Here is a 13,585-nt window from a genome sequence, read left to right on the forward strand (position 1 = left end):
ATCCTCTCCAGAGAGTGAAATTAGGTCTGGCCGCCCCCTTCTGTCAAAAGAATGCATCTCAACTCGCAATAGGGCTATTTATAGGTGAGGAGCGCAACAGAAAACAGGCCCAAGACAACCGCCCAGCGGAACAAGTGTGGGCCCCGACGGTTTCCCACAAATCGCACTACCGCCCGGTGTAGGGGTATATCGCCCGGCGGTTTCCCTCAAATCGCAAAACCGCCCAACGGCAACGCCAGGTGCGTACTCCTCGCCCTGGACCTCGACTCTTCAATTCTTCAATTTTCTTCTCCTTTCTTGAGTCTTCTCAGAAATGCTACAAAACAATGCAAAACAAGCATAATATCGCTAAAAACAACTTTTGACTCTCTACAGACTCATTTATTGAGTTTTTCTTGATTTTAAGCTCATTCTAAGTAGTAAAGGGAGTAATTTGGTCTACAATGACATATGAAAATAACTGTTCTTCAAGCTTCATCAACCGCTCAGCGCCCATATAACCGCTCAGCGGTTTGGTCAACTTTTCTGGTTGACTGGTCAATTTTTCTGGTTTACTGTTTGACTTTTCTGGTTGACTGGTTGACTTTTCTGCATTCTGGTTGACTTTTCAGCACTCCAACCATTTGATACGTCAACCTTTCTTCCAATTCATTCCAAAAACCTATAAAATCAAGGGAAACCAAGCATAAAACCAAGAAAACCATCCTTGACTCTCTCATTCTCTAACTTAATAAAAATGCATGATTTCAAGCTAATTCTAAGCCCTAAAGAGTGTGATTTAATATCAAAATTAAGTATGAAAATAACTGTTTTTCAACCGTTATCAACTGTAATACAAGGTAAATCGACGGAGCTCTGAAAGAAGAGACTTTGAAAATAAAATCAATAACCTTGTTGCAGAAAATGAGAAATTAGAAAAAGAGCTAAATGAAGCCTTGTTATCTGCTAAGAATGTTGAAGTTAAAACTGTTACAGTAAAAAAAGACTGTGAAAATTGTCCTGCTCATATTGAAAAGATAGGTTACTTGACTAGCATGCTAGCTAAGTTCACTCAAGGTAGAGAAAATTTGAATACTATTTAAAATCTTCTTGCATAGCTATTCATAGACAAGGAATAGGATTCAAGGCTCAATCTAACAAAACCAATGCTAGAAAATTTACTGATTTAAGTAAACCTGCTAGAAATGCATGTTTCTATTGTAATTGTGTTGGTCATACTGTTAGAAATTGTTATTACAGAAATGTTGTTGTTCCTAAAGGATTATGTGTTTGGATACCAAAGGAACATGTAACAAGGATTAACAATCATGGACCCAAAGTAAAATGGGTACCAGCAACCAAATCATAGTTGTTTTGCAGGATACAGAACTGATGCAGAGTGATCGCAAGGATGAATCAACTATGGAATACATAAAAAATCTTGAGAATCTACAAATGGTAAAACTGTATCTATCTATTGCATCATGCTTATATTGATTGGTTGTTGTTTGATTGATTGAATTAGCTTGAAAGTGGTTTTCACGAATCTCAGTCAACTTCAACTTTAATATATTCGCCTATGGTTTGAAACTGTTTTATATTTTTTATTTTTAAGACCGTTGGAATTTAAACATAGGGTTTAATGATAATCTTTGGCGTGTTTTCCTTCTATATAAGGATATAAAAGTCTGATGCACTCACACATTGTGTTAAACAAAACCATTATTCTGATTCTTGTGAAACCTTTCTGATGACTTGGGCCAAGCCCAATAAATAAAGCCCACTAAATCAAAACCAAGAAGAAGGACAAAGAGGTCATTTACACAAGAAGGGGGTGAGCTTAGCAAGGAAAGGGGTGGCATCATGAAACACATGTCATCCTCATTTCAACACACTGCAGCTGCCTCATTTTGCACGTGCAATTCTAGAGACATATAGTTTTGAGCACATTTAGCATAGGATTCCACGTGTAAAAGGATTTGTGATTGGTGGCAAGCTTCAGCACTGATGGGTTGTCGCAGCCCATACAAATTTGATTGCATATAAGAAATGCAGTATAGTGCTAGGATGTGACTTCTAGGTCGTCTCTCAAGGACCAATTTTGCGGTTCGAGTTTCGAGTCTAACACAAAGTGGGGGGGGGGGTTGAAAGTTTGTTTGGTGTGCAGAAAAATTAAAATTAAAACGCAGATGTAATTTAAATTAAAACGCAAATGTAAAAACTTAGTTAAAACGAAACTAAATGCAACAACCATTTCACCATGCATGAAAATGAAATTAAAACAGTAAAAACGAAACTGCTACAGTAAATACGAAAACTCACGCTGGAACTGGACAGCTCTGACCTTTGCTCAATGTTTTCAATTATCTTTCTTGTGACATATAAAACGTAGCATTTGGACCTCTGGTGTGGTTGCAGTTATTTTTTTAAAATCGAGTCCAGAGAGTGAAAATGCTAAACCAAATACTAGACTAAACAAATATCTAAACACAGTTAAATTAAATTAAATGCAAAACTAAATTAAAGAAATTAAAAACAACTAACTACAACTCAAACTAATTTAAAGCTAAAGAAAATAAACAACATATTTTTTTTTACCAACTCATGTGACCTCATTTACCTCTACCAAATAAATTGAAATTATGAATGGCCTAAAAGATAATCCTCCAGCCGTGACACACTTCCTCTCGATAAAACAAATGCCACATTCCAATTGAAAAGCAAATTGAAAGGTGATTCTTCTTCTCTGATTCAGCATCAAAATAAAAGAAAAAAAACAAAGACCCCTACATTCCAAAAAGAAAACAAAAGCTAAGCTACTTTTCTAGACTCAACCGTAACATCCCTGCACCCATTTTTCCAAGCAAAGAATTATACTTCTTCTCTCAAAATTCCAGCCGTGACTTCACATACCTTCTTCCATCAAATCACTTCTTCACTCTTTAATTAAATAAAATAAAAGCAAGCTAACTACACCTAAGCTACCAATACTATCCCATCCTACTCCCATCTAACCTAATTCTAATTTCATCAACTAAAAGCAAAATGATAAAATTAAACAATGATGAAACAACTTGCAAAGTAATGAAAAGGACCGGTCTTTGTAAAAGTAAAATCCATCAAATCACGCTTTCTTCATCTAATAGAAAAGTAAATGTATATGCAACTAAAAGAAAAATGTGTTTCTCACATCTCACAATTCCCGTAACAACCTGTACTAAAAGAAAATTGAAAACAGTGAGAATGAAATTTCAGCAGTCAAAAAATTGTTGGACGTCCAGCATGTACCACTCTAAACCCCAATGCAAAGAAAATGAATCCAAGCAATTGAAGGAAAATATGCTTCTAAATTGAAAACAAAATCAGCCGTAACTTCCACCCATTAATTGTAGTGTCACATCATTTTAAAGGAAAAATAAAGCTTCTAAAGTTTGCATCCAAAAGGACCGTAACAGCACTTCTCCAAAGAGAGAAAAAAAAAATATACTTCTAGCATTCCATTGTAGTCCAGCGATAGCAGCAACGTGCTTCTTCATTCTTCAATTTGTTCAACCCGTATCCACAGCAATGTTCCAAGGAAGCTCCATAGAAAGAAAACGTTTTAAACCAAGTGCCCCCAAAGTAAATTCTACAAATTCCCCGAGAATGAATGTGGTCTCCCAAATGACGGCTGGCTAAGGCATTGTTCCTAGGATCATGTGTCCTAAAATTGGGGTGGGGTCCACCCTAAAAAAAATAAAACCCTAGGGTGCCAAGTGTCCTACAATATTTGGGCCCTCATAATTTTTTAACAATGGCCCAATGTGCAAAAGTTTGTCCAAAAAGTTTAAACAATTAAAATTACAATACAACTAAATTTAAAAATGTCTAAACGAAGAGTCTTGAATTTATTTGGTGTCCTCCAAATGTCCCAAATTGTGTTTCCAAAATTTTCCCTGAAAATAATAAGGCAAATAATTAGCTCAGAAAATTCAAATTAATTAAAATTAGAATTTCCGGTCAAATTAAGCATAATTAGGAAAAACGGGAAAATACCGGACAATTAAGCACAATTCCCTGATTAATTCTAGCACAATAAACTAAGTGAAATCAATAAAATATCGACTCATCAAGTACCGTGAGGGAGATAGATCTATAAATATCATCTTCCCTCACATTGTAAAATACTTTTGGAAATATATGAGAAATCATTTCTTCTGCTGTTGATCTTTGTCCAGCACGGGAACTCTGTCCAAAGTCACACACCGAGCTTCTTCCTCTCCTCCACCTAGCTTTCTTCTTCTAGAAGGCTTTCTGAGCTAGCTTCCGCTGCATCAAGCTCTTCACTCCACCATCGATTCAACCTCACACCGTCACTGCATCACACTGTTTTCCGCATCAGGACTACTATTCCATTGTCTCAGCTTCATCTCGCCTGACTGATTCCGTGCCGATATGGAGCGAACCTATCACTTTCCCTCCTTCTGCTCAAATGGTTGCCTCTTCATCAAGACCTGGAAAACGATCTATATCAGCAAGAAGAGAGGTTGATCCTTTTGGATGGTTCAGCGATGATGATCAAAGGACTGACTACATTTGCAAGTGGGGTTCCGAGGAAGGTTTGAGACACAAATGCATAAATACGGCATTCTATAAGAATGAGGGTTTCAAGTTTCAAGAATGGCTTGTTAGAGAAAACCTGACGAAGTTTGTTGAATTACAAGGTGATTGTTACCCAAATTTAGTAAAGGTATTCTACTACAATCTCAAAAGGGAAGGTAACAATTTAATATCAAGAGTCAAAGGAATTGATATTATTATAAACAATGACATCTGGGAAAGTGTTGTTGGACTTCGACATGAAGGTTTACCTACACATCATGGGATTGTTGGCTATAATAGCCAAGGACTATACAAAACTTTGTTAAGGAACCTGCTCGTTCAGAGTGTTCTGATGACTTCAACATCAGAAATCTTCTAATGGATGAGTGCATCTGCGCATATGTAATTACCTGGATATTGCTTCCAAAAGAGGATGATCACTCTTTACTAACAAATGAAGATATATACCTAATTTGTGCACTATCATCCAGTATTCGTACAAATTGGGCATTTGTTATTCGTGACCACATGATGAAGTTCACTAGAAGCAAAGGATTATGTCTACCGTATGGAGTACTAAATCAGCAAGATTCTAAAGATGCAAAATGTCGACATTACAAATGAAATGGTCATTCTGTGCAAAAAGAGAAATGTCATGGAAACTCTTTTCTTAGATTCTGTTGGAATAATCAAGTTAAGAGATGAGTGGATAATGATTGATGATATTCCATCTACGATTGAAATGGATCCTCTAAAAATTGATGCCTCAAGATATAAATTTCATCCATTGAGCATCTTTGAAGGCCATGTAGATAGAAGATTTGACAAATTGGATAACAAATTGACTGTGATGCAAAAGTCTCTATCTGACCTTCACAAGAAAATGCATTATGCACTCAGGATAAGAGCGTTCGAAGAATCATCCATTGATGATACTGATAGCGGCATAAACAATGCTGATAGAAAGATTGAAGAATCATCTAAATCAGAATAGAGTTCTGTTTATCCTATTGTGTCTTGAGTCATAAACTAAGTTTTTGTCCTGTTTTTCATTTTGGGAATGGCTTATAATGTCATATCTTTTATTGCTCTTTCTTTTGTTTTCCTTGTATGATCTTATCATTGTAATATCTTTTTCAAGGAAATGAAATCAGTATTTTGAATCAATCAAGTTGCCTTTAATCTAATTCTTTAAATATCTGATATACTGATTGATTAATTCGACTGTGTTTTGCATGAAGTCAACTATGCTTATTCTGTCATACATTTTTACATATTGACTTCTGTTATTCCAATTATAATTGTTGCTTAACCAAAATGCTTGATCTAGATAAGGTTGTTGAAAGGTTTTGCAGGAAGGACATTGCTTTGGAAGCTACAACTGGAATTCAACATTTGAAAAGCAATGTATTCAACTGATGATTTAATGCATTCGACTGCGTATAACTGGGTTAACAATTCCATATCTGGAATCTGGTTTTATTGTTACTGATTACTTAAATCATATAAATCTGCTATTATCTCTTCTATTATCTGTTGCAAAAATATTATTTGAGATAATATTGTGAGATTGTTGAAGTTTGTATCATTGCATATCTGAACTGTTTGATAACATGTCTTTGATACAACTATGTGCTTAAACTGTTGTTAAATTTGTGATATGTTGCATTGTTCATTTGATTTGATTTTATTATGCATAATGACAAGGGGAGTATCACTCTTTACACATTTTACATCACATGCCTGCATTTCAGGGGGAGCTAACATTGCTATGTGATTTAATGCATCTCTCTTTTCAAATTTGCTTATATATATCTAGAGCCTTCCTTTTTTGTTAATGCACAAAGGGGGATAGATATATGAGAGTATGAGAGAAAGTATAAAAGCTTTGTGAAAGGGGGAGAATAGATACTCTGTTTCATATTTCATTTGCTTGATATTATGTTGTTTTGTTATGAATTGTGCAAACATGGTTGAGTTATTAATCATGGTTGTGCATCATCAAAAAAGGGGGAGATTGTTGAGATTGTTAACAACACAAACTCTATATCAATCTAGTTTTTTATTATGACAACACTATGCTTAATAACAGTACATATGTTGTTGCATTACATGTTCTTATACTGTACTGATTGTTATATCTGCTGAACATGTTTTGATGTACTGTGGTGTATGTTCCTATGTTAATTGTGTGATATATTTGTGGAACATGCTTACATGTTTATCTGCAATGCTAACTACTTTATCAAAAATATTTTACTGCACATTTTGGAAAGTGAAAAATCACAAGCACTTTTATGAACTTATAACTGTGTGACAAAGTTATGGTACAGTCGACTACATTGGTAATGGATTCGACTATGCTAAAACCTTTGTACAGATTTTGAGAATCAGTGCTAAGTGATGGGTGACCTTCTGGGAAGTTTTCCCGGAAAATGTGCGAGTGAGGACAAAGCACATTGGAAAGTCTCGTGTTGATCTGTGGGGGAGACAAAACTAAGACAGCCAACAATGGACAAACTAGAAACAAGGCTATCAAGAACAGTTAGCACACAAATTGATCCTATGAATAGCTCTAGAATAGATTTAGCAAGCAAGAAAAACCACAACAAGTTGAAACTGAATTGATGAGTGGTTATTTCTTGAACTATATTTAGTTTATTGCACTTAAAAACCAGGGATTTGTGTTTAATTGTCTGTTATTTCCCCGTTTTCCGAATTCTGCTTAATTTGGTCGGAAATTCGTAATTGTGATAATTTGGGTTTTCTGAGCTGATTAAGTGCATTTTGGTTGCAGGGAAATTTTGGGAAACATCATTTTAGGGAAGGTGGCATGATCATTCAAGACTCAACATTTAGTCATTTCCATTTTAATTAAGTTGTAATTTCGTTTTCTAGAAGCCTTTAATTATAATTAGGTGTTTTGGACCCCTTTAGGGGCATTTTTGTAAAAACTAATTGTGGGGACCATGTGGCATCCTTTAGGGCTGACTTGTAGTGTGTGGACCCCACCAAAAATGAAAACTCTCGGTCCAAATAGAGGAGAAAACTGAGCCACACAACAACACTTCCATATTCATGTTTTTGGTTTCATTCTCCTAGGGTTTCTCTTGTTTGAACATGCTCTCATGGGTGCTTGCTTGGTGCCACGGTTTTGGACCATTGTCAATGAATATGATGCATATTTTCTTCTTCCCTTGACTCACTCTTGGCTGTCTTAACTCATTGGTGGTGAAAATCCATCCATTCCTTCTTCCATTTGCTTGTTTTTTATGTTTGAAGCTTGAGCTTTTAAGTTTTTCTTTGCATTTCCATTGTGATTGTTGGGTTTGAGTGACTTTAGATTTTCGTTTTTCCTCTCCTTTACTGCTGTTCCTCACGTTTTTCTTTGTATTTTGGTTGGTCGGTTGATGAAAATGGGGTTCTATGTGAGTTTTGGGTTAAAGAGAGCTTAAGGTGTTGTGTGGGTGTTGTGGGTTTGGCTCTTTTCCTTCATATTTCGGTTTTGATGCTTGAAACTAGTTTGGAACCAGAGTTTAATGATGTTATTGGGGCTGGACAGTGCTTGGGTTGAATGGTACAATGTTATTTTCGTTTTTTGCACAAGAGCTTGAAGAAATGGAAGATTGGGTGGAGTTGAAGTAGTAGTAGTGTGGGTTTATTGTGTTGAATGGAGTTGAACTTTGAAATGGGGTCTCTTGGGTGCTCATTCTTGGTATTGAGGAGAGGAAGAAAGATTATTAAGGTGTTGTTGGTGAAGAAAACGAAAATGGTGTGTAGAAAGGAGAGAGAATGATGCATTAATTTTTTACCACTTTTGGCCAATCAAAAGGAGATACTTCTTTTACTAAAGGAATTTTTTCCACTTTGGTTTTGCCTCTAGCATTGTTTCTTGCCTACATGGCACTTTGGTTGGAGCACACAATGTATCTTCCATTTGCACATGGGTTTTTGAAGTATTTTTTGTAGGAATCACTTGGTAGGTTCGGCATTTTGTGGTCTTGGAGTGTGGATTTCGAATTTTGCTGCATGGAGAAGACTAAGGAATGGTTTTCAATTGGATGTTTAAGTATATTTTAATTTCTTTTGAGAATTAGTGAAATTGGGACAAAACACAACACATTTGGTGGTTAAGTGAAAATAGAATTTTGAATTTGGACCTTTGAAACATCATTCACGGCCATGTGCTTTTATTTGGCCAATTGGACTTTTAAATTCATTTGTTAATTGCCATTGTGTCAAGTGATTTGTTAGGATTAAATTAGGCTTGTTGGTTCCCTTGGTTTTTAATTAATTTGGTTCATAGGTTGAGTTTAATGTGTTTGAATTAGTGTTGAGTTTAATTAATTTTAACTGTGTTTGTTAATTTGTTTGCAAGAGTATTTGTTGTTTGAATGTTGTCTAAGGTTTTTAATAGTGTTAGTTTAATTACCATGCTAGCTTTAATTAGTTTGTTTGCATCTGTGTCTTTATATTGAGTTAGTTAATTTTTGCAACACACTTTCAACCCCCCCACCTTTGTGTTAGACTCGATTCTCGAACCGCAAAATTGGTCTTTGGGAGATGACCTAGGGGTCATTCCCTAGCTATACTGCATTTCTAATATGCAATCAAATTTGTATGGGCCGCGACACCCATCATGAATGCACATGCAACTTCCAGAATTGAATTTTCAAACTGTGAAATGTAATGACACAAAGAAACCAGTTTATATTTTTAAATCTGAATTTCTGTTTTGAAACTGGGTTGAATTGGATTGTACAGGTCTAAAAAGCCTTTTACACTGAATATATCATCTTTTTCATTTTGATTTTGCTTTTAACAACACAAATCCTAGCTATTGCTACAATCCAATTTTCTTGAAAAGATCCAATTAAAAAAATTCAGTACTGCAGTTCCACTTGCACACAAAAAAATGAATTGCAAATGGTGGTATCATATGGTAAAATTGCACAAAGGTTGATATAACTCGAATTAAACTATCTCAGCATGTTTAAAGCATCAAAACAAACTTGTTGTGCACTAATATTGGATGCAGAACATAGTAATTCGCAAATGAAACTTGCAATAGTCAATTATGCAACCAAACAACTCAACCTTACCACCGATTTTTAAGTCCAATGAATCAAATGCATTTTGATTAATCAAAATGACTGTATAACAACAACTAACACTTGAAAAAGACGCTAGAAATGTAATTCAAGATGTTCGGCAGTGAATCTAATGCTAAACCAGATTAAGAAAAGAAAAGAAAATAGGCTCAAGCAAAGTAATGTGAAGATCGACCAACTGCAAAATGAGACTCTATTGGAGCTTTCTCAGTGCAACCAAGCTTTTCCAAAGCAATTCATTGCTTATATGGTATGCACATGGTACTGGCTCAACCAATCAGATCATCTCAAAGCCAAAATTCTCAATCAAGTGTACGAAATAAACCAGAAATAGATTAGGCTCCAAATAACTACTATGAACCAATGCAAAGTTGCATCTCATGTCAAACACCACGCACCCGAGCTCTTAATGAATTTGTCATTGCTCATATGGTGTGCTGATGTTGATCAACCAGCCATAATGCAACAAAAACCTTAAGAACAAATTACAACTGAATTAAAAGACAAATAAGAAAATTAACATGACTTTGACACAAACAGAAATAGATTTCAAAAATTAAAAGACTCAAACAAAAACTTGCACTAAATTAAAATGATCAAATATCAATGACTCAAAGCATAGGACGACACAAACTTGTAGACCTAATGATAACGGTTTGAAACACCATTATTTATAATGGTCTAAAAACTGTTATTTTCATACTTAAATTTGATATCAAAACACACCCTTTATGGCTTAGAATGAGCTTAAAATCAAGTAAAATACTTAGTGAGGGACGTTGGCATTAATGAATGAAAGAAGAATTCTTATATACATGAGACGGAACTTGGTGAAGTCAAACCCCAACAGCATAATCATCTCATATAAATCAACCTTCATTCATCTTTGTGCTCTTTTGCCACTGATCACTTTTACTTTGCTTTAATTTTTTTTTTGCAATACAATCCATGATCTCTTTTCTTTTAAGTCTTAATTAATCCTGTTTTCACACAATTGTTCAGTGAAGAGAGTCCTTTGGGATATGATACTTGGTCTTACCATTTTATATTACTTGTGCGACTCGGTACACTTGCCGATTTGACCCAACACCTAACACAGTAATGTAGATTCAAGAACAAACAACGGATTAAATCTCATTTAGACGTTTAATCAAATAGTTCATGAGCAACAGTAAATATAATACTCAAGACAATGAAGGAAAAGTGATGACAACTAAGAAATTGAAGAAAATAACACAAGATACACGGAATCAAGACAAAATCCAGAAAACAAAACTCAAAATAGAAACAATGAACGAAACAGAAATGCGAGTCAAATGAAAACAAAAATAGAGATCGAGATACTTAGCTTTGAAGCACGTGGAAGAACCAGAGCTCTGATGACCACTTGATGGAAGAGATCTCCAAGGGAGATGATCGAGTGGCGTGATGCGGACTCCTCGAAGCCTCTCTGACAAGGAAAGATGCAAGGGAATGATTGATGAGTCGATATTTTATTGATTTCACTTAGTTTATTGAGCTAGAATTAATCAGGGAATTGTGCTTAATTGTCCGGTATTTTCCTGTTTTTGCTAATTGTGCTTAATTTGACCGAAAATTCTTATTTTAATTAATTTGAATTATCTGAGCTATTTATTTGCATTATCAATTGCAGGGAAAATTTTGGAAATACAGTGTAGGACATTTGGAGGTTAAATGAGTAAAAAGGCAAACTAATTTCATTGAGCTGGAATGAAAAATAATTACAATCAATTTTCCTTGGAGAAAATATTAGAGGGTGTGTGTTCACTACTTGATGCTGTTTGGAATAAAACATTTTAATCAAAAAAAAGAAAGAAGTGTGCACAGTCTTGGAGTGTTGCACCACGGCACAGGCTATATTCTTGAAGCTGAAAGGGTGTTTCTATTGAAAGAGGAGTGGCATCCAGCAAAGGGAATATATCACGACCCAGTAGCTGCCATCATGTAGCGGTCCAACACATCTAGCAAAAAAGAAAAAAAGCATGCCACATCCAGGAGGTGCACACGGTCTGGTTGGGATTTGAGTATAACATTCAATGTTTATTTGAGAAAAATGTGACAGCCTGATGATGATAAGATGCGTTGGATAAATTTTGGCAACCGCGGCCCGCAAGAATTTTGTGCAATTAGAAGAAAAATTGCAGAACACGGGATGTCCAACTAGGGAGATTCCACGGCCTGGAGTTAAATCTTCTTTTAGAAGATGTGCTGGCTTCATTAAGCGGGTGATATATAGCAAGGCAATAGGGCCCATGGAAAGAAATTTTTGGAAGTCCAGCAAGTTCAATTCTTCATCCAGGAGGCACCGGTAGGCAGCAAAGAAAAGCGGTGAAGCACCAGTCCACATCCAAAGCACAAGTCGGCCCATGGGATTTAATTCTAGAGGCCCAGCAGCACTTACTCCACGCTAGCAGTAGTTGGAAGCAGAAAAAAAAAGGAGTAACATACAACAGCTTCATAACGGCCTGGACACATGGACAATTTAATTCGGTGATTCGTGTTGGATTTGGATTAGAGTAGTGTGCACCTTTCTTTAATCTGTGATTGGAAGCATAGTAATTGAGTTAATGACGAACCATTTTTATTCTGTATTTGATTCCGTTTTTATGTTTCTATCTGCATCTCAGTTTTACATTTCAGTTTGCATCCGTCTTTTGATTTAGTTCATCCGCATTCACAAAACTTTCACAAAACCCCCCCCACTTCGTGTCTGACCTAATTCTCGAACCACAGTTTGGTCCTTGAGAGACGACCTAGGAGTCACTTCCTAGTCTATACCGCATTTCTCATATGCAATCAAATTTGTATGGGCCGCGACACCCATCAAATTTTGGCGCCGTTACCGGGGACAAACAGTTCGGTTTTAGGTCTTTGTTGTGTTAGTGTGTGTTGGTGTTTTTGTCTTGTGTTGTGAGTGTGATGTTTTGTTTTGTGTGTTCGTCATTGTGTGTTGCATTTAGGTAGCTTTAGTTGCATATTTTCATTGCATTCTTCTTTTCCCCTTCTCTACATGTCTACCTATTTTAGTTGTGAGTAACGCTTATTCTGCCTATGATTATGATTCTCCTTCTGCATCTGACTCTGATATTGCTTCTCATGCATATTCTGCTGACTTTTATGTTGAGAACAGTACGGTTCCTCCTCCATCTCATGAGAGTGCTCCTAGGGAGTCGTGTCCACTTGATGAGGAGGATATTCGTTGTGTTTTCAACACTGGACTGATACATTTGCTGCCTAGGTTTTATGGTTTTGCAGGTGAATGCGCACATAGACATTTGGAGGAGTTCTACACATTATGCTCTTTAATGAAACCTCCAGATGTCCTAGATGAAGAAGTGTTTTTAAGGGCATTTCCGCATTCATTACAAGAAGTAGCAAGGGGTTGGCTGTATTGTCTTCCTCAAGGATCCATCATTTCTTGGGAAGATCTTAAGCATATGTTCTTGAATGAATTCTTCCTTGCTCAGTATGGTTACAGTAACGATCCTGGATGGAATGACCCTAGCTTGGGATGGTATGATGCTCCACAGCAATATCAACCATCTCCAAATTCTTGTATGCCTTCTCCACCTGTTCAGGAACCACAGCAACCGCAATTTTATGAGCTTGCCCATTCTTTATCAGCTGTTGGTAGGAAATTGGAAAGCAAGCTTGATTCTCTTGAGAGTTTGGTGACACAGCTGGATCCAACCAGAGACCAGCATCTCCATCTGCATCTGTTGCACGGTTGTGTGCTATATGTCCTTCCAGTGACCACTCTACGAATGCCTGTCCTTCTTTTGACCACCCTGTTACTCATGATGAGCCTCAAGCTTATGCTACCAACATCTACAATAACAGGCAACCGCAACAGAAAAATCAGAGGCAACAACAACAGCAAAAGGCACCTGCCA

This window comes from Vigna radiata, unplaced genomic scaffold (genome assembly GCF_000741045.1).
Source record: "Vigna radiata var. radiata cultivar VC1973A unplaced genomic scaffold, Vradiata_ver6 scaffold_230, whole genome shotgun sequence".
Taxonomy (NCBI): Eukaryota; Viridiplantae; Streptophyta; class Magnoliopsida; order Fabales; family Fabaceae; genus Vigna; species Vigna radiata.